Here is a 22,983-nt window from a genome sequence, read left to right on the forward strand (position 1 = left end):
AATTCGATGACGGTTATATTATGAGTTTATGTGTTTTGATGTACCGAAGGTAGTTTGGAGTCCCAGATGAGATCGGGGACATGACGAGGAGTCTCGAAATGGTTGAGACGTAAAGATCGATATATTGGACGACTATATTCGGACATCGGAAAGGTTCTGAGTGATTTGGGTATTATTCGGAGTACCGGAGAGTTACAGGAATTCACCGAGGAGTATATGGGCCTTATTGGGCTTTAGAGGAAAGAGAGAGGAGAGGCTGCGTGCCCCCCAATGCCTAGTCCAAATTGGACTAGGCGAGGGGCTGCGCCCCCTCCTTCCTTCTCTTGCCTCTTCCGTTTCCTTGACTCCTACTCCTACAACTTGGAAGGGGAGGAATCACCGGGAGTAGGACTCCTCCAGGGCGCGCCATAGGGGCCGGCCCTCTCCCCCTCCTCCACTCCTTTATATACGTGGCCAGGGGCACCCCATAGACACAACAATTGATCTCTTGATCTCTTAGCCGTGTGCGGTGCCCCCCTCCACGATAATCCACCTCGATCATATCGTAGCGGTGCTTAGGCGAAGCCCTGCGTCGGTAGAACATCATCATTGTCACCACGCCGTCGTGCTGACGAAATTCTCCCTCAACACTCGGCTAGATCGGAGTTCGAGGGACGTCATCGAGTTGAACGTGTGTTGAACTCGGAGGTGCCGTGCGTTCGGTACTTGATCGTTCGGATCGTGAAGACGTACGACTACATCAACCGTGTTGTGCTAACGCTTCCGCTTTCGGTCTACGAGGGTACGTGGACAACACTCTCCCCTCTCATTGCTATGCATCACCATGATCTTGTGTGTGCGTAGGAAATTTATGAAATTACTACGTTCCCCAACAGTGGTATCAGAGCCAGGTTTTATGCGTTGATGTAATATGCACGAGTAGAACACAAGTGAGTTGTGGGTGATATAAGTCATACTGCTTACCAGCATGTCACACTTTGGTTCGGCGGTATTGTTAGATGAAGCGGCCCGGACCGACATTACGCGTACGCTTACGTGAGACTGGTTTTACTGTCGTGCTATGCATATAGGTGACTAGCGGGTGTCAGTTTCTCCAACTTTAGTTGAACCAAGTGTGGCTACGCCCAATCCTTGAGAAGGTTAAAACATCACTAACTTGACAAACTATCGTTGTGGTTTTGATGCATAGGTAAGAACGGTTCTTGCTCAGCCCGTAGCAGCCACGTAAAACTTGCAACAACAAAGTAGAGGACGTCTAACTTGTTTTTGCAGGGCATGTTGTGATGTGATATGGTCAAGACGGATGAGATATAAGTTGTTGTATAAGATGATCATGTTTTGTTGAAGTTATCGGCAACTGACAGAAGCCTTATGGTTGTCTCTTTATTGCATAAGATGCAAGCGTCATACAATTGCTTTACTTTATCGCTATGTGATAGCAATAGTTGCAAAAGCAATAGCTGGCGAGACGACCATATGACTACATGTTGATAGAGATCAATATGATGGAGATCATGGTGTCATGCCGGTGATGATAGAGATCATGATGGTACTTTGGAGATGGAGATCAAAAGCACAAGATGATGATGGCCATATCATGTCACATATTTTGATTGCATATGATGTTTATCCTTTATGCATCTTATTTTTCTTAGTTCGGCGGTAGCATTATAATATGATCTCTCACTAAATTTCAAGGTATAAGTGTTCTCCCTGAGTATGCACCGTTGCGACAGTTCTTCGTGCTAAGAAACCACGTGATGATCGGGTGTGATAAGCTCTACGTTCGCATACAATGAGTGCAAGCCAGTTTTGCACACACGGAATACTTGGGTTAAACTTGACGAGCATAGCATATGCAGATATGGCCTCAGAACACTAGAGACCAAAACGTCGAGCGTGAATCATATAGTAGATATGATCAACATAGTGATGTTCACCATTGAAAACTACTCCATCTCACGTGATGATCGGACATGGTTTAGTTGATATGGATCACGTGATCGCTTAGATGATTAGAGGGATGTCTATCTAAGTGGGAGTTCTTAAGTAATATGATTAATTGAACTTTAATTTATCATAAACTTAGTCCTGATAGTATTTGCATATCTATGTTATAGATCAATAGCTTGTGATGTAGCTCCCTGTTTATTTTTGATATGTTCCTAGAAAAAATTATGTTGAAAGATGTTAGTAGCAATGATGCGGACTAGCTCTGTGATCTGAGGATTATCCTCATAGCTATACAGAAGAATTATGTCCTTGATGCACCGCTAGGTGACAGACCTATTGCAAGAGCAGATGCAGATGTTATGAATGTTTGACAAGCTCGATATGATGACTACTTGATAGTTTAGTGCACCATGCTTTACGGCTTAGAACCGGGACATGAAAAATGTTTTGAACACCACGGAGCATATAAGATGTTCTAAGAGTTGAAATTGGTTTCTCATACTCATTGATAACCCACAAGTATAGGGGATCGCAACAGCTTTCGAGGGTAGAGTATTCAACCCAAATTTATTGATTCGACACAAGGGGAGCCAAAGAATATTCTCAAGTATTAGCAGCTGAGTTGTCAATTCAACCACACCTGGAAACTTAGTATCTGCAACAAAGTGTTTAGTAGCAAAGTAATATGATAGTGGTGGTAGCAGCAACAAAAGTAAAGATAGCAAAAGTAATGTTTTTGGTATTTTGTAGTGATTGTAACAGTAGCAGCGGGAAAGTAAATAAATGTAAACCAGTATATGGAAAACTCATAGGCACCGGATCAGTGATGGATAATTATGCCGGATGCGGTTCATATGTAACAGTCATAACATAGGGTGACACAGAACTAGATCCAATTCATCAATGTAATGTAGGCATGTATTCCGTATATAGTCATACGTGCTTATGGAAAAGAACTTGCATGACATCTTTTGTCCTACCCTCCCGTGGCAGCGGGGTTCTATTGGAAACTAAGGGATATTAAGGCCTCCTTTTAATAGAGAACTGGAACAAAGCATTAGCACATAGTGAATACATGAAGTCCTCAAACTATGGTCATCACCGGGAGTGGTCCCGATTATTGTCACTTCGGGGTTGCCGGATCATAACACATAGTAGGTGACTATAGACTTGCAAGATAGGATCAAGAACTCACATATATTCATGAAAACATAATAGGTTCAGATCTGAAATCATGGCACTCGGGCCCTAGTGACAAGCATTAAGCATAGCAAAGTCACAGCAACATCAATCTCAGAATATAATGGATACTAGGGATCAAACCCTAACAAAACTAACTCGATTACATGATAAATCTCATCCAACCCATCACCGTCCAGCAAGCCTACGATGGAATTACTCACGAACGGCGGTGAGCATCATGAAATTGGTGATGGAGGATGGTTGATGATGACGACGGCGATGAATCCCCCTCTCCGGAGCCCCGAACGGACTCCAGATCAGCCCTCCCAAGAGGTTTTAGGGCTTGGCGACGGCTCCGTATCGTAAAACGTGATGATTTCTTCTCTCTGATTTTTTTCTCTCCGAAAGCAAATATATAGAGTTGGAGTTGGCGTCGAAGGGCATCCAGGGGGCCCACGAGGTAGGGGGCGCGCCCTGGGGGGCGCCCCCACCCTCGTGAGAAGGGTGTGGGCCCCCTGGTCTTCATCTTTGGCGAGGATTTTTTATTGTTTTTTCTAAGATGTTCCGTGGAGTTTCAGGTCATTCCGAGAATATTTGTTTTCTGCACATAAAACAACACCATGGCAATTCTGTTGAAAACAGCGTCAGTCCGGGTTAGTTCCATTCAAATCATACAAGTTAGAGTCCAAAACAAGGGCAAAAGTGTTTGGAAAAGTAGATACGACGGAGACGTATCAACTCCCCCAAGCTTAAACCCTTGCTTGTCCTCAAGCAATTCAGTTGACAAACTGAAAGAAAGAAAGAAAAACTTTTACAAACTCTGTTTGCTCTTGTTGTTGTAACTATGTCAAGCCAGCATTCAAGTTTTCAGCATAGATCATAACTAACCACATTTTCAATAATTCTTAGGTCTCACAATTACTCACATCAATAGCATAATCAACTAGCAAGCCATAATAATAAATCTCGGATGACAACACTTTCTCAAAACAATCATAATATGATATAACTAGATGGTATCTCGCTAGCCCTTTCTGACACCGCAAAACATAAATGTAGAGCACCTTTAAAGATCAAGGACTGACTAGACATTGTAATTCATGGTAAAAGAGATCCAATCATAGTCATACCGAACATAAACTAAGAGTGATGAATGCAAATGACAGCTGTGCTCTCCAGCTAGTGCTTTTTAATAAGAGGGTGATGACTCAACATAAAAGTAAATGGTAGGCCCTTCGTAGAGGGAAGCAGGGATTTGTAGAGGTGCCAGAGCTCGGTTTTGAAATAGAGATAAATTGTATTTTGAGCGATATACTTTCATTGTCAACGTAACAACTAAGAGATGGCGATATCTTCCATGCTAAACACATTAATTTCTTTACTTTACTGCTATGCGATAGCAATAGTTGCAAGAGAAATAGTTGGCGAGACGACCATGTGACGACACATTGATATAGATCAAGATGATGGAGATCATGGTGTCATGCCGGTGACGATGGAAATCATGACGATGCTTTGGAGATGGAGATCAAAGGCACAAGATGATGATGGCCATATCATGTCACATATTTTGATTGCATGTGATGTTTATCTTTTATACATATTATTTTGCTTAGTTCGACGGTAGCTTGATAAGATGATCTATCACTAATTATCGAGGTACTAGTGTTCTCCCTGAGTATGCACCATTGCGAAAGTTCTTCGTGCTGAGACACCACGTGATGATCGGGTGATAGGCTCTACGTTCAAATACAACGTGTGCAAAACAGTTGCACACGCGGAATACTCAGGTTAAACTTGATGAGCCTTGCATATAACAGATATGGCCTCGGAACGCTGAGACCGAAAGGTCGAGCGTGAATCATATAGTAGATATGATCAACATAGTGATGTTCACCATTGAAACTACTCCATCTCACGTGATGATCGGACATGGTTTAGTTGATTTGGATCACGTGATCAATTAGAGGATAAGAGGGATGTCTATCTAAGTGGGAGTTCTTTAATAATATGATTAATTGAACTTAAATTTATCATGAACTTAGTCCTGGTAGTATTAGCATATCTATGTTGTAGATCAATAGCTCGCGTTTAGCTCCCCTGTTTTATTTTTGATATGTTCCTACAGAAAACTAAGTTGAAAGATGTTAGTAGCAATGATGCGGATTGGATCCGTGATCTGAGGTTTTTCCTCATTGCTGCACAGAAGAATTATGTCCTTGATGCACCGCTAGGTGACAAACCTATTGCAGGAGCAGATGCAGATGTTATGAACGTTTGGCTAGCTCAATATGATGACTACTTGATAGTTTAGTGCACCATGCTTAAACAGCTTAGAATCGGGACTTCAAAGACGTTTTGAATGCCATGAACCATATGAGATGTTCCAGGAGTTGAAGTTAATATTTCAAGCAAATACCCAAGTTGAGAGATATGAAGTCTCCAACAAGTTCTATAGCTAAAAGATGGAGGAGAATAGCTCAAGCAGTGAGCATGTGTTCAGATTGTCTGGGTACTATAATCGCTTGAATCAAGTGGGAGTTAATCTTCCAGATAAAATAGTGATTGACAGAATTCTCTAGTCACAATCACCAAGTTAGTAGAACTTCGTGATGAACAATAGTATGCAAGGGATGACGAAAATGATTCCCGAGCTTTTCATTATGATGAATCGATGAAGGTAGAAATCAAGAAAGAGCATCAAGTGTTGATGATTAACAAGACCACTAGTTTCAAGAAAAGGGCAAAGGGAAAGAAAGGGTACTTCAAGAAGAACAGGAAGCAAGTTTCTGTTCAAGTGAAGAAGCCCAAGTCTGGACCTAAGCATGAGACTAAGTGCTTCTACTACAAAGGGACTGGTCACTGGAGGCGGAACTGCCCCAAGTATTTAGCGGATACGAAGGATGGCAAAGTGAAAAAAATGCTATATTTGATATACATGTTATTGATGTGTACTTTACTAGTGTTTATAGCAACCCCTCGGTATTTCATACTGGTTCAGTTGCTAAGAGTAGTAACTCGAAACGGGAGTTGCAGAATGAACAGAGACTAGTTAAGGGTGAAGTGACGATGTGTGTTGGAAGTGGTTCCAAGATTGATATGATCATCATCATACACTCCCTACACTTTCGGGATTAGTGTTGAACCTAGATAAGTGTTATTTGGTGTTTGCATTGAGCATGAATATGATTTGATCATGTTTATTGCAATACGGTTATTCATTTAAGTTAGAGAATAATTGTTATTCTGTTTACATGAATACAACCTTCTATGGTTATGCACCCAATGAAAATGGTTTGTGTAAGTGCATCTAGTGCCCCTTAGTGATTTTGGTGTATTGAAGACTTATAGGTTAAGGGACTAATGCGTGTGTGAGTGTACACAGGTCTATAAGTCTATGAGGAGTTTGATATTTACAGGAAAAGTCGACCCCTAAAAATGAATATCTTCGACTGAAGATTTTGGTATTTCTGAAGACTTTCATGAAGACTTTGAAAGTGAAGAAATTGGTGTGTCCGTGAAGACTTGATATTCATGCGAGGAATATGAAGCTTGAAGACTTTCGTTTTCATAGTTTTGTTTTTCTCATTCTTGAGTCATAGGAAACACCGTACTGTTAAAGGGGGTCGAGGAAATACTAAGGAAAAATTTCCATGTGATGCTCAACTCAAAATCCTACATCTACCAATCCCTTCGAGTGAAGTCATTGGAAATCTCATACAGTTCAGTCAATTTCTTCAGTGACAGAGACGAAGTTCTTCTGGTCTCTGAGGAATTTGTCCTGACTGAGGAGTTAGGAATTCACCAGTGCGAATTGCCTACACAGTGAGGAACATGATAGCCCTGAGGATTTTGCTACTCAAAATTCCGACTGTTGCTGTGCTATGCGCCAGCTGTTCCAAAATATATATCCACCTAACGGTCATATCATTGAAGGGCATTTATGTCTTATCATGTCGGGCTGATCCCTAGGCTATAAATAGCCGCCCCCTACAACCACTAGCTGGTTTGCTGCTCCGAGAGAAACCGACACTTGTCATTTGAGAGCAACCCATCCTCCGAGGACTTTGAGCGAAAATCATCAAGTGAGGAAAAACCAAAAACCCAAACACCTACAAACCCCAAGTTATTGAGCATCACTGAAGAGATTGATCCTGAGTGGATCCAACTCTTGTTACCTTTGAAGACTGTGCTTCTTCCAGACGGTTAGGCATCATGGTCTAGAGCATCCAAGAGGAATTGTGGATTGCCGGGTGACCAAGTTTGTGAAGGCTTGGAAGTCGCCTGAAGACTTACCATGAGTGATTGGATGAGGTCTGTGTGACCTTAGTTCAAGGAGAATACGGTGAGGACTGGGTGTCTTGGACTAAGTGTCCTTGACTGGGTGTCCAGGACTGTGTGTCCTCGAGTTTAAATACTCAGCCGCTCCAACCAGACGTACAACTGAGACAGCAGTTGGAACTGGTCTACCAAATCATTGTCTTCACCAAGCTTACTAGTTCTATTTCCTCAACTCTTTCATTTCCTCATAACTGTGTTGTATGTTGTTCATATCTGTGTTAGAAGACCTTGACTGAAGACTTTCTCAATTTCCTCAGTTCAATTTCTTCAGTATGTTTGTCTTCATCCTGTGTTATCCTGTGATTACGCTTCCTGTACTCTGTGTCTGTCTTCATTTCATCATGATGACTATGCTTGTATTCTATTATGTTTACCTTTGAGCACTTATTCCGCTGCTAGTAGTTCTTCGCTAAGGAATTTCCTCACCGGCAAATTCCTCAGTGAAGAATTTCATAAAAAGCGCCTATTCACCCCCCTCTAGTCGATATAACGCACTTTCAATTGGTATCAGAGCAAGGTACTCCCTTGTTCTGTGTGATTTTGGTTTAACCGCCTGGAGTTTTAGTTATGTCGACCGCAGGTATGATCAAGGTCTCTGCTGGGTGTCCTACCTTCGATGGGACGGACTACCCCTACTGGAAGAATAAGATGCGAATGCATCTTGAAGCAATTGATAACAATCTCTCGTATGTTGTGGAAAATGGTGTTCCCTCAGTCACACCTTCTCTGAATGCTGCCGATGTGAAGAGATTCAAGCAACTCGACTCTCAAGCGAAGAATATCATATGTGGCCATCTGAGCAAAGGACAGTATGGCAGAGTGAGTGCTTTGGAAACAGTGAAGCTTATCTGGGATAGGTTGTCCAAAGTGAATGAATTAGTCTCAACTCAGCGTGACTCTCAAGTTGATGTTCTTCGCAATCTCTTCAACCGCTTCAAAAGACTCGACAATGAAAATGTTCAACAAACCTTCGATCGCCTCACTGACATCTCAAATGAGCTTCAAGCACTTGGTGCCACTGACATCACCGACCATGAGGTGGTGAAGAAATTGCTGAGATCGCTTGATTCTTCATTTGACACTCTGGCATTGATGATACAAGAATGTGCTGATTACAAGTCACTTGATCCCGCTGATATTCTCGAGAGGCTAAATACTCATGAGTTCCAACTTGCTGAAAAGAGAGATCTCTATGGTTCAAGCTATGGTAGAACATGTGCACCGAAGGCCAAGGCAGTATCTGAGTCTGAAGATGAAGACTCTGGTAGCAGCCTTGGTGATCCTGAAGAACTGAGCCATGATCTGGCTCTGCTCGTGAAGAAGTTCCAAAAGTTCTCAAGACATGTCGCCTTGGAAGATCCTCAAGGAGCAATGATTCCTCATCCAGTGACTACAAGAAGAGGCTCTGTCACAAGTGCAAGAAACCTGGAATTTTCATTCAAGATTGTCCTCAGTGGGAAAAGGAATCAAATAAGAAGAAATACAAGGATTACAGTTTAGATGATGCAAAGAAAAAGAAGAAATCCACAAAATCCTCATCATCAAAATCGTCAAAGCCTTCATATCACAAGAAGAGCAGCTCCAAGAAGGCCAGGGCATTCATTGGCAAGGAAATGGACTCTGAGGCTGAATCTGAAGAAAATGAGGAAGAGGAGTCATCTGAGGAGTCCGAATCCGGAGTGGCGAGCCTTGCTCTCGCTACTGCATTCGTTAGCAAGTCTATCTTCAACATTGAGGAAAATGACCTCACCAACAAGGCTGATGAAGGGGATGATGACTACGCTCCCACCTATTGCTTCATGGCAAGGTACTCAAATATACCTCCTCTGAATCAAGTGAGAATGAATCTGATGAAAACCTTAAGCCCAGCTATTCTAAACTTGCTAAGATTGCAATAAAACAACAAAGGGCTTTAGAAAAGGTTCAAAACATGCTAAATAAAAGTTATGATATGTTGGGTGAAGAAATGGATCGCACTGAAACTTTGACTGAAAATCTTCAAAGACTTCAGTCCAAGCTTGACAAACTTCAAAGTCATCATAACACTCTCTTATCGGATCATGAGAAGCTTTCTTATGAATTTCTTCAAAGAAAGCAAGACCTTGAGAAGCTAAGAGTGAGTTATGAAGATCTTCAGAAGGAGCGCGATTCATTACTTGCTCAACAAATCAGCGCATCTTAGGAAGAATTTGTTCCTGTAACATCCCAAATTTTCAATTTGGAATGTTATACATTAGATCATCTATGCATATCATATTTTATTTTGCATTTTGGTTGATCCTAGAAATCCTAAGCAACTCAAGGACCCACGGAGAGAGTTGGGGGTTTCGTTATTTTCATATTTGAGTTTTCTCAAATTTTGAGGATAGGATCATTTGATTTTATTTATTTTATCATCAATTATTTCTATTACAAAAATATGAGAGAGGGAATAAAGTGACTTTCCCAAAATAAAGAAATATTAAGGATCAAATAATAAAATCAAATAAGATTTTATTTTGGAGTTTTTCGGTGTTTTATTTGATTTTAGGAAAAATGTGCATTTTTCAAAATTGCATTTAGGTCCCAAATAAATGTTCACCTTGTGCGGCTTGATTCTAGAAGCCCGTGAAAATTTATTTCGGAATTTTTGGAGTCTGTTTAGTATTTCTTTTTATTTTTCTTCTACACATCATAATTTAAAAAAAACGAACCGACCTACGGGCCGTGTCCGGCTAGGACTCCGGCCTGAGGTGGCTTTATAAGCCGGCCCAGTCCAGGGGGAACCCTAGCCCCGAGCTGCCCCAGCCGCCCGACCCCGCCGCCACCGCCCGACCCCGCCGCAGCCGCCTGCCCCCCCGCTGCCGCCTGCCCTGCCGTCGCCGCCCCGCCGCGCCGCCAGCCACCGCCGCCCACGCGCCACCCCGGCCGCACGCTCGCCGAGGTTCGCCGCCGCCCCGCCGCGCCGCCCGCCACCGCCGCCCACGCGCCGCCCCGCCCGCACGCTCGCCGAGGTTCGGTTTTTCTGTCAGTTTTTTTAGTTTCGTTTTTTTAAATAGATCGGTTTTTCTGGTTTATTTAAATAGCGAGCGTTCGTCCGCTCGTTCGTTGTAGCGAACGTTCGTCGTTTTTCTTTTTCTCAGATTAAATCCGCAATTTTTCTGATCGCGATTCCTGATTTGATTTTCGTTTTAGTATAACTTTTCGCTCATTTATCGGAATCAGGCGATTCAAGCACCTGGAGTTTTGTCTCGAAACCCTCTATCCATTTAACCAACTTAAACAAGATTTTTCTACTATAAAATTTTCTCTAGATCCAGATTAGTAGAACGAAGTTGTTTTCTTTCGCCGTTTGACTTTCGTTGCTTCGTTCGATTTGATTCTCTTGCCAACCGGAGTTCTTAAGTTGAACCTTCTGGTTAGATCTCTTATTTGAGTTTTACTCGTGCATTAGATGAGTACTTATTGTATGCTTGTTTGTTTGTCTATGATAGAATACCCGGAGTGCACCACTTGTTACTTTGAATCGCTAGGTTTCCCGGATCATCAGCAAGGCGAGTAACACTTTGATCATACCTTTCCTACTACCCAGTTTTATTGCATTAGACCAATCATCACACATTGCATGATTAGGATCTAATTAAATTGTGGGATGGGAAGTAGTTGAGGTAGTACCTATTACATGTTTATTATCAAACCTTTGGGAGTTACTTCTACGTTTGCTTATTATGCCATGCTATGCTAGTAGACGTGGATTGGGTGAGTGATATCCATGACAGATGTGAGTTTGGTTAATTAATGGTTTATCTAAGGTGGAAACTTAAACACACATCTGGGTGTATTGAGGCACCTGGGTATTCCAGGACTTGCCTGTTTTCTTTTGGACCGCCACCCAGGCTCAAAGGGATCATGAGATTATTCATGCTAGAAACTTCCGTGTGCAGCCACAAGCTATTATGGGCTCTAGCATAGTTGACTAAGTCATGCGAACTCTTACAGTGGTAGACTAGCAGATGTAGGGGATGTAGGTGGTACGGTCTACCCGATCGTAAGGTGCTAGCGCTTCTGAAAGACTATGTCTCCGTCATCCGTCTTCTCAAACACCTTGTAGTACGAGGAACTAAACGGAGGCGATCGAGTCTTGTGGGGAAAAGTGCGCAAACCTCTGTAGAGTGTAATAAACTAATCATGATTAGCCGTGTCCCCGGTTATGGACATCTTGAGTATCTAGTACCTGGATTTTCATGTGAATCTCAACATGTTACTCTAAATTAATTTTGTTGGGTTTTGTTTAATGATGATGCTTAATTGGGATTGAGAATGCTGTCAACCATTCTCAATGTTTAACAACTACCATGATAGATAAATAAATTTTATTCCTTTGAAGTAGGGAAAATTTGGCTTTACGCAAAACTGTAACCATAGAGCTTTCCACCAGCCAAATATGCATATAGTATAGTTGTTTCATTCCATTAGTCTCTATGTGTACATTGCCAGCATATTCCATGTGCTGACCTGTTTCGGGCTGCAACGTTAATGTTGCAGACTTTTCAGACGATGATTAAGGAGTTTTTAGGTCGTAGTTCTATACTCAGTGATGCCGTTGGAGTTGATGGACTCATTTATCTTCCAAGTCTTCCGCTGTTATCGTTATTAGATGGCCTTAAGCCATAGTTATTGTATTAAGTTCTCTTTTGAGACACCTGATGTAATAAGTGTGTGATTGCTACTCTGTTATAAATCCTCCGAGTACTGTGTGGTGTCAGCATTACTGATCCAAGGATGACACCGGAGCATAGAGATCAGACTGTTTGAGGTCTGGTCGCTACAGAGATGGTATCAGAGCACACACTGACCGTAGGACACGACCACTATGCTAAAAGACCTAGATCACTTTTCACTCTCTTCTCTTCTGACTTCTCATCTTTTCTACTCTTTAGGATGGCGGATGCAAGGAACAATTTCACGCAACCGGATGAAGATACACCCTTTGGACGTCACTTGAAGGAAGTCACTAGATACCTGAATATAGGAGTACCAAGCTTCACCAGAACCTACAACTCCACTTTACCTGAAGAAGAGTGCTGGATGATTCAAGTTCAAGTTCCAGGAAGGACGTTCATGCCAGTCATTGAGCCCATAGAGTTTTCTTTTGATGCACCAACTTGGAGTCTAGGAAAGAGCATGGCAGCTCACATCACCATGGGACGCATTGGAGAAGTCTACCGCAAGGATCTCAAGGATAGAGCACTGGGAGATGATCAGCACCAGGAAGGATAGATCAATCGCAGCTTTTATCCAGGAGTTAAACCAGCACATTCGACGAGAGGAGAACCAGATGTGTGCCGACATGATAGATCTAAAGAAGGCTAAGACTAGAATCAAGGAACTGGAGGAAGAACTCAAGGCTACACGTGAAGATTATGAAGAGGAAATTGAAGTATTGGTGGAGAAGAATGACGACCTGATCAAGAAGATTGGAATATTTATGGGAGGCCCTACACCAGTGGAGGAAGACGAAGAACCCAAGGAGATTAGCCTGGAAGACTACATCATCATCGACGACACCGACTCGGATCCAGATAGTAGCGATGATGACTATGTTGATGAAGCTGGAGCAGATATCATGGAGTCTGCCACCGAAGAATATTTCTAGTAGACCACCTCATCAGTAGTAGTAGTCCACCATGTAAATATAGTAGTCCGAGCACTTTTGCGATAGATAGACCGATTGTATGCCCTTGTTTGATTGAATGAAGTGAATTGTTTGTTTTTGCCTCATGTGCATATGGGTAGTGTTTTCTCTTTAGACCCCCTCTATTCTTACATCTCATCTTTTCTAAACCCCTCAGATGCCTCCGAGACGTGACCTCGAATTTGCCTTTCCACCGGAGCTCACCCAGTTGATCCAGCAGCAGAACACATTGATGCAGTTGCTAGTCCAGAATCAGAATCAGGGGAACAACAACAACAACCCACCATCACCACCACCACCTGTTGACCACTTAGCCCGTTTTCTTAGGCTGAATCCGCCGATGTTTTCCAGTAGCACCGAGCCGAGAGTAGCAGATTATTGGCTCCGCAAGACAGCTAGGGAGTTGACCACAACAGGATGCACAGATGCGGAGAAGGTGAAGTTTGCTGAACATCAGCTTGAAGGACCCGCAGCATCATGGTGGGAGAATTTCACAGCCACTTTCCCTGTCGACACTGTCACATGGGACCAGTTTCAGCAGGCTTTTCGTACTGCCCATGTTTCAGCAGGAGCTATGGCCATGAAGAAGCGTGAGTTTCGCAACTTGCGCCAAGGAGGACGGACAGTTGGCCAGTATGTGGAGGACTTTAGTAAGTTAGCACGTTATGCACCAGATGACGTCGCTACGGAGGCAGCTAAGCAGGAGAAGTTTCTAGAAGGACTGAATGATGAGTTGAGCATGCAGTTGATGGTAGCCACCTTCAACAACTACCAGGAGTTGGTAGATTGTGCTCTTATGATTGAAGGGAAGCAGCAGCAAATTGAGAATCACAAGAGGAAGTATGGACAAGGAAAGTACACTTCAGGATCTCAGCAAAAGCCACGTTTTACCCCTAGACCGGGAGGACATTTTCAGCATACCCATGGAGGAGGTAGCTCACACAATCACAATGTCACCAGGAATGGTAATGGCAATGGAGGAAGCAACGGCCAGAATCGCACCAACCTATCAACCCCAGCCAAGAAGGACCTGAGCCAAGTCACTTGCTTTAAGTGTCAGAAGACCGGACACTATGCCAATGAATGTCCTGAAGGCCAAAATGGCAATGGAAGTTCTGGGAAGAAGCCGAACCCTTTCAACAGGGGACAGGTGAACCACGTTAGCGTGGAGGAGGTTGAAGCTCAGCCTGATGCAGTAATATGTAAGTTTTTGGTTAAGTCATTTACTGCACTCATTCTTTTTGACACTGGTGCATTGCATTCATACATCTCAAGGGGATTTATGGATAAGTATAACCTATCAACCCAAGCCCTTAGGTCACCCATGTTAGTAACCTCGCCTGGAGCAGAATATATGGCTAGTCTATGGTGTGATCGGTTACCATTAAGGATTCGTAACTATGTTTTTCCCTCAGACCTAATAGTATTGGAATCCCAAGGATTGGCTGTGATATTAGGCATGGATTGGTTATCAAAGTATGAAGGGAATATTGAATGTGCTAGTAAGTCAGTTTTGCTTACCACCCCAGAAGGGAGAAGGATCAAGTATGTATCCCGGCATGTGCCAAAGAGGACTCAAGTAAATTGCCTAACAGGAGTTGTGCAGGAGGAAGTACCAGCGGTAAGGGATTTCCCTGAAGTATTTCCAGAGGAGTTTCCAGGCATGCCACCAGATAGAGATATTGAGTTTTTGATTGAGCTATTGCCAGGCACAGGGCCAATATCAAAGAGACCATATAGGATGCCAGCAAAGGATTTGGTGGAAATTAAGAAGCAGATTAAGGAGTTACTGGATAAGGGATATATTCGCCCAGGCTTTTCACCTTGGGGATCGCCAGTACTTCTAGTGGAGAAGAAGGATGGATCGTTAAGGATGGTTGTTGATTATCGAGGATTGAATGAAGTAACGATCAAGAACAAGTACCCACTACCGATGATCAATGATCTGTTCGATCGATTGCAAGGAGGTAAGGTATTTTCCAAGATTGATCTGCGATCAGGATACCACCAGTTGAAGATTCGAGAACAGGATATTCCGAAGACAGCTTTTACCACCAGGTATGGGCGGTACGAGTATACCGTTATGTCATTTGGTCTGACTAACGCACCTGCCTATTTTATGAACATGATGAACAAAGTGTTTATGGAGTTTCTGGATAAGTTCGTTGTGGTTTTCATTGATGATATCCTGGTTTACTCAAAGAATGAAGAGGAACATAAGGAACATTTGCGTTTGGTACTTGGAAAGCTCAGAGAACATCAATTATATGCCAAGTTCAGCAAATGTGAGTTTTGGTTGAAGGAAGTAGGATTCCTCGGACACGTTATATCTGGAGAAGGTATAGCAGTTGATCCCACTAAAGTTGATACCGTGACCAAGTGGGAAGCACCAACTACCGTTGGGGAGATCCGGAGTTTTCTTGGACTCGCAGGGTACTACCGGAGATTTATTGAGAATTTCTCAAAGATTGCGAAGCCTATGACTGAGTTGTTAAAGAAAGATACCAAGTTCATATGGACGGAGGAATGTGAGGCTAGTTTCCAAGAGTTGAAGAAACGTTTAGTTACCTCACCAGTGTTGATTTTGCAAGACCAGACCAAAGATTATGAGGTGTATTGCGACGCTTCACGTCGAGGACTTGGAGCAGTGCTTATGGAGGAAGGGAGAGTCGTTTCATATGCCTCAAGACAATTGAAACCTCATGAGTTGAATTATGCTATGCATGATTTGGAATTAGCAGCCGTAGTGCATGCATTGAAAACATGGAGACATTTCCTCATTGGAAACCATTGTGAGGTATACACGGATCATAAGAGTTTGAAGTACATTTTCACACAGAAGGAGTTGAATCTCAGGCAAAGGAGATGGTTGGAGCTCATCAAGGATTATGATATGAAATTGCATTACCATCCCGGAAAGGCTAATTTAGTAGCTGACGCCTTAAGCCGTAAGAGCCATGTCAATACGTTAATGACGGGAGAAATACCCAAGGAGTTAGCAGAAAATCTTCGTGAACTAGGTTTGGAAATAGTTCCGAGAGGCTATGTAGCCGCATTGGAGATTCAGTCAACTTTGATGGATAGAATCAGAGAAGCTCAAAGGACTGACAAAGAGATTGCCGCTATAAAGGAGAAACTTAGTAAAGGAAAAGCTAAAGGATTTCGTGAGGATGAGCACGACACCCTATGGTTTGAAGACCGTGTTTACGTGCCCAATGACCCGGAGATCAGGAAGTTGATTTTGCAAGAGGCACATGATTCACCATATTCAATTCACCCAGGAAATACCAATATGTATTTGGATTTGAAGGATATTTTCTAGTGGACCGGAATGAAGAAGGATATTGCGGAGTACGTAGCAGTTTGTGATGTATGCCAGAGAGTAAAGGCAGAGCATCAGAAGCCAGCAGGATTGTTACAACCATTGCCGATACCCGATTGGAAGTGGGATAAGCTAGGCATGGATTTTATCACGGGATTACCCAGGACCCGTTCAGGCTATGACTCAATTTGGGTTGTAGTTGATCGATTGACGAAAGTAGCTCATTTCATCCCGGTAAAGACCACTTACAACAGTGCTAAGTTGGCAAAGATATACATGACCAGGATCGTATGTTTGCATGGAGTTCCAAGGAGTATCGTATTAGATAGAGGAACCCAGTTTACCTCAAAGTTTTGGAAGCAGTTGCACGAAACCTTGGGAACCAGGCTAGAATTCAGTACAACTTTTCATCCACAGACAGATGGACAGACCGAGAGAGTTAATCAGATTTTGGAGGATATGCTGAGAGCTTGTGCGCTAGACTATGGATCTAGTTGGGACGATAATTTGCCATATGCAGAGTTCTCTTACAACAACAATTACCAAACCAGTTTAAAGATGGCCCCTTTCGAAGCTTTGTACGGAAGGAGGTGCAGGACACCGTTGTCATGGGACGAAGTTGGAGACCGCCAGTTGTTTGGACCTGACTTGATTAAGGAGTCTGAACAGAAGGTGAAGTTGATTCGCGATAGGCTCAAGATAGCCCAGTCCAGGCAAAAAAGTTATGCAGATTCTAAACGCAAGGAGACAGTTTACGAAGTCGGAGATAGAGCTTATCTTCGAGTATCTCCACTTCAGGGAACAAAGCGTTTTGGAGTTAAAGGGAAGTTAGCTCCACGATTTGTAGGACCATATCGAGTTTTGAAGCGTATGGGAGAAGTGGCCTACAAGTTGGAATTGCCCGAAGGATTGTCAGGGGTTCATGATGTGTTCCACGTTTCTCAGTTAAAGAAGTACCACGCGGAGATGGCTGACATATCTTTGAGAGACACAGTGCCATTGGAAACTATTCAGTTGGATAACAATTTGACCTATGAGGAGAAACCCGTTAAGATTCTCGAGTTTGCCAGCCGAGTTACTCGCAGCAAGGTTATCAAGTTTTGAAAGGTTCAGTGGAGCCACCACACGGAGGATGAAGCCACCTGGGAACGAGAGGAAGATTTGCTCAAGGACCACCCTCACCTATTTTCTAGCCAACCCGAATCTCGAGGGCGAGATTCATCTTAAGGGGGGTAGGTTTGTAACATCTCAAATTTTCAATTTGGAATGTTATACATTAGATCATCTATGCATATCATATTTTATTTTGCATTTTGGTTGATCCTAGAAATCCTAAGCAACTCAAGGACCCACGGAGAGAGTTGGGGGTTTCGTTATTTTCATATTTGAGTTTTCTCAAATTTTGAGGATAGGATCATTTGATTTTATTTATTTTATCATCGATTATTTCTATTACAAAAATATGAGAGAGGGAATAAAATGACTTTCCCAAAATAAAGAAATATTGAGGATCAAATAATAAAATCAAATAAGATTTTATTTTGGAGTTTTTCGATGTTTTATTTGATTTTAGGAAAAATGTGCGTTTTTCAAAATTGCATTTAGGTCCCAAATAAATGTTCACCTTGTGCGCCTTGATTTTAGAAGCCCGTGAAAATTTATTTCGGAATTTTTGGAGTCTGTTTAGTATTTATTTTTATTTTTCTTCTACGCATCATAATTTAAAAAAAACGAACCGACCTACGGGCCGTGTCCGGCTAGGACTCCGGCCCGAGGTGGCTTTATAAGCCGGCCCAGCCCCGGGGGAACCCTAGCCCCGAGCCGCCCCAGCCGCCCGACCCCGCCGCCATCGCCCGACCCCGCCGCCGCCGCCTGCCCCCCCCCCCCGCCGCCGCCTGCCCTGCCGCCGCCGCCCCGCCGCGCCGCTCGCCGCCCACGCGCCGCCCCGCCGGAGCCGCCGCCCCGCCCGCACGCTCGCCGAGGTTCGCCGCCGCCTCGAAATCCGTGCCCAGTTTTTTTAGAAAAATCATTCGGTTTTTCCGTCGGTTTTTTTAGTTTCAATTTTTTTAAAGAGATCGATTTTTCTGGTTTATTTCAATAGCGAACGTTCGTCGTTTTTCTTTTTCTCGGATTAAATCCGCAATTTTTCTGATCGCGATTCCTGATTTGATTTTCGTTTTAGTATAACTTTTCGCTCGTTTATCGGAATCAGGCGATTCAAGCGCCTGGAGTTTCGTCTCGAAACCCTCTATCTGTTTAACCAACTTAAACAAGATTTTGCTACTATAAAATTTGACCTAGATCCAGATTAGTAGAACGAAGTTGTTTTCTTTCGCCGTTTGACTTTCGTTGCTTCGTTCGACTTGATTCTCTTGCCAACCGGAGTTCTTAAGTTGAACCTTCTTGTTAGATCTCTTATTTGAGTTTTACTCGTGCATTAGATGAGTACTTATTGTATGCTTGTTTGTTTGTCTGCGATAGAATACCCGGAGTGCGCCGCTTGTTACTTCGAATCGCTAGGTTTCCCAGATCATCAGCAAGGCAAGTAACACTTTGATCATACCTTTCCTACTACCCTGTTTTATTGCATTAGACCAATCCTCACACATTGCTTGTTTAGGATCTAATTAAATTGTGGGATGGGAAGTAGTTGAGGTAGTACCTATTACCTGTTTATTATCAAACCTTTGGGAGTTACTTCTACGTTTGCTTATTATGCCATGCTATGCTAGTAGACGTGGATTGGGTGAGTGATATCCATGCCAGATGTGAGTTTGGTTAATTAATGGTTTATCTAAGGTGGCAACTTAAACACACATCTGGGTGGATTGAGGCACCTGGGTATTCCAGGACTTGCCTGTTTTCTTTTGGACCGCCACCCAGGCTCAAAGGGATCATGAGATTATTCATGCTAGAAACTTCCGTGTGCATCCACAAGCTATTATGGGCTCTAGCATAGTTGACTAAGTCGTGCGGACTCTTACAGTGGTAGACTAGCAGATGTAGGGGATGTAGGTGGTACGGTCTACCCGATCGTAAGGTGCTAGCGCTTCTAAAAGACTATGTCTCGGTCATCCGTCTTCTCAAACACCTTGTAGTGCGAGGAACCAAACGGAGGCGATCGAGTCTTGTGGGGAAAAGTGCGCAAACCTCTGCAGAGTGTAATAAACTAATCATGATTAGCTGTGTCCCCGGTTATGGACATCTTGAGTATCTAGTACCTGGATTTTCATGTGAATCTCAACATGTTACTCTAAATTAATTTTGTTGGGTTTTGTTTCATGATGATGCTTAATTGGGATTGAGAATGCTGTCAACCATTCTCAATGTTTAACAACTACCATCATAGATAAATAAATTTTATTCCTTTGAAGTAGGGAAAAATTGGCTTTACGCAAAACTGTAACCATAGAGCTTTCCACCAGCCAAATATGCATATAGTATAGCTGTTTCATTCCATTAGTCTCTATGTGTTACATTGCCAGCATATTCCATGTGCTGACCCGTTTCGGGCTGCAACGTTAATGTTGTAGACTTTTCAGATGATGATTAAGGAGTTTTTAGGTCGTGGTTCTATACTCAGTGATGCCGTTGGAGTTGATGGACTCACTTATCTTCCAAGTCTTCCGCTGTTATCGTTATTAGATGGCCTTAAGCCATACTTATTGTATTAAGTTCTCTTTTGAGACACCCGATGTAATAAGTGTGTGATTGCTACTCTGTTATAAATCCTCCGATTACTGTGTGGTGTCAGCATTACTGATCCAGGGATGACACCTGAGCACAGAGATCAGACTGTTTGAGGTCTGGTCCCTACAGTTCCTCCATGCTTGAAGTGCATTGAACGTGAATCTGCTAATTCTTCACCTGAATGTTCAAATGCTGCTAATGTTTCAAATTCTTCACATGCCTCTGCTATCACTAATTCCTCATCTGAGTACATTGCTAGTATCACTGACGATGCAGGGCTGAAGGAATTGTACACGACAGCCATGTACAAAAGCCTCAAAGGGCATCAGGCTCTTTGTGATGTGCTTAAAAAGCAAATCCTCAACAGGAACCCTAGGAAAGAAGGTATCACCTTTGAGAGGAAACTCAATGCTGATGGTACATATTGGAAGCCTGAGAAGTACCCCAAAACTACATGGGTTGCTGCAAAGAGACCTCCAGTTGATCCATCTAACTTATCTGGATTTGCATGTGAATCTCCTCATTCTGATGATGAGTCAATTGACTCCAACTATAAGCTATTCAAAAATCATAATGGTGAAGTATTTGCTAGATATGTTGGCACTAACTGCAGGAACGTCTCCCCTGTGAAGAAAATCTGGGTTTCCAAAAGATGCCTTGAAAATCTTCAGGTTAATGTCATCATGATGCCACCTGTGAAGAATAGGAACCCCAGATCAAATTATTCATATGGATCAAAGTCCTCGTATGAACATCATCGTGATAACTCGTCTGTTTCGCAGGGAAGATCTAAGGATTATGGATATGTGCATTATTCTTCAAATCATTATGTCCATAAGTCCTCGAAGAATTTCTCTGCTTACTCTTATGCTTACTCTAACCCCTCTTATGTGAAACGAAATGGACTAGCTTCTATGCCATTCTTCTCATATGGAGCTCGCAGAATGATGAACTCTTTGCCACCCCTTCAGATGTGGGTGGTGAAGAAAAAGAACTAATCTCTTCTGCAGGGTCAGGTCTCCAGACGCACGTAATCGTCTGAAGAATTTGCTGGAGACCTGAGCATGCCTGAAAGGACGCAGGGTAATCATGAAGAAATGAACTTTCATTTCTCACGTCCTCATATTGCTTTATCAGTTCTTTTACTTGATGAAATTGATCTGATGAATTGATGTCATATTCTTCACTGATGAAGTATATGAGTTTGTAAGCTGCACTAATTCATCTGCAGGATGATCAACCCAAAGCCACTGAGTGGGCCCTTGATAGTGGATGTACAAACCACATGATTGGTGACAAGAATCTATTGATGGATGCTCCATTATCTCCGTCGCATCTGAAGCATATCATCTTTGCTGACAAAGGCAAAAGTCAGGTATTGGGTCTAGGTAAGGTTGTGATTACAAAGGATCGACACATAGACAAAGTCATGCTTGTTGAGTCCTTAGGATACAACCTTATGTCTGTCTCAATGCTTTGTGATCTTGATATGGTTGTTGTCTTCGGCAAGTACCGTTGTGTTGTGGTTATGGAAGCCGACAATTCCAAAGTCTTCGAAGGCTTTAGGAGAGGAGACCTGTATATTGTTGATTTCTCTACAGGACCACAACCAGCCGTGTGCTTACTTGCAAAAGCTTCAGAAGGCTAGCTCTGGCATCGACGACTTGGTCATGCAGGCATTAGGAATTTGCACACGCTTGCGAAGAAGAAGCATGTCATTGGCATCGAGAATGTCAAATTCCTCAAGGATCACCTATGCGGAGCCTGTGAAGCTGGGAAGATGACCAAGGCCAAGCATCCAGCGAAGACTATCATGACCACCACTCGCCCATTTGAATTGCTTCACATAGATCTCTTTGGTCCTAATCATTATTCTGCTATCTCAAATGAAGCATCTCAATATGGCTTTGTTATTGTTGATGATTATTCTCGTTACACATGGGTACACCTTGTTACTTACAAACAGGAAGTGAAGGAAGTCTTCAAACGATTTTCCTCGAGGGCTTCAACCAACTTTGGTGTGAAGATCAAGCACATCAGAAGTGACAATGGCACTGAGTTCAAGAATTCTGGTCTCGATGACTATCTTGACGAACTTGGTATTACTCATGAGTTATCTGCTCCTTACACTCCTCAGCAGAACGGCGTCGTGGAGCGCAAGAACAGGACTCTTGCTGAGATGGCTCGCACTATGCTTGATGAATACAAAATGCCTTGTCGTTTCTAGACTGAGGCAATTGATATTGCGTGCCACATCATCAACAGAGTATATCTTCACAAATTCTTCAAAAATACTGCCTATGAACTCCTCACTGATAAGAAACCCAATGTAAGATATTTCAAAGTCTTCGGTGCTAAATGTTGGATTAGAGATCCTCATCACAACTCAAAATTTGCACCGAAAGCACATGAAGGTTTTATGCTTGGTTACGGGAAGGACTCGCACACCTACAGAGTCTTCAACAATGTTCTTCACAAAGTTGTTGAAACTGTAGATGTGCGGTTCGATGAAACTAATGGCTCGCAAAGAGAGCACCTACCTACTGTGATAGATGAACCAGCACCTGAGGAAACTATCAAGTTCAAGGCTACTGAGGATGTCATTCCTACTGAAGAATCTGCTGAAGAATTCATTCCAGAACATGAAGAACATCGAGCTAATGCACCTGATGAAAATGGTGCTGAAGAAAACACTGATCAAACTCTTCAATGACAACCAGCTCATCCTCGCATTGCAAAAGAAGTGCTAGTTGAAAAGATCATCAATGACATCAAAGGGCCAGGTCCTCTCACACGCTCAAAAGCTTCACATTTGTCTAAC

The sequence above is a fragment of the Triticum urartu genome, chromosome 1A, assembly GCF_056163025.1.
Source record: "Triticum urartu cultivar PI428250 chromosome 1A, HENAU_Tu73, whole genome shotgun sequence".
Taxonomy (NCBI): Eukaryota; Viridiplantae; Streptophyta; class Magnoliopsida; order Poales; family Poaceae; genus Triticum; species Triticum urartu.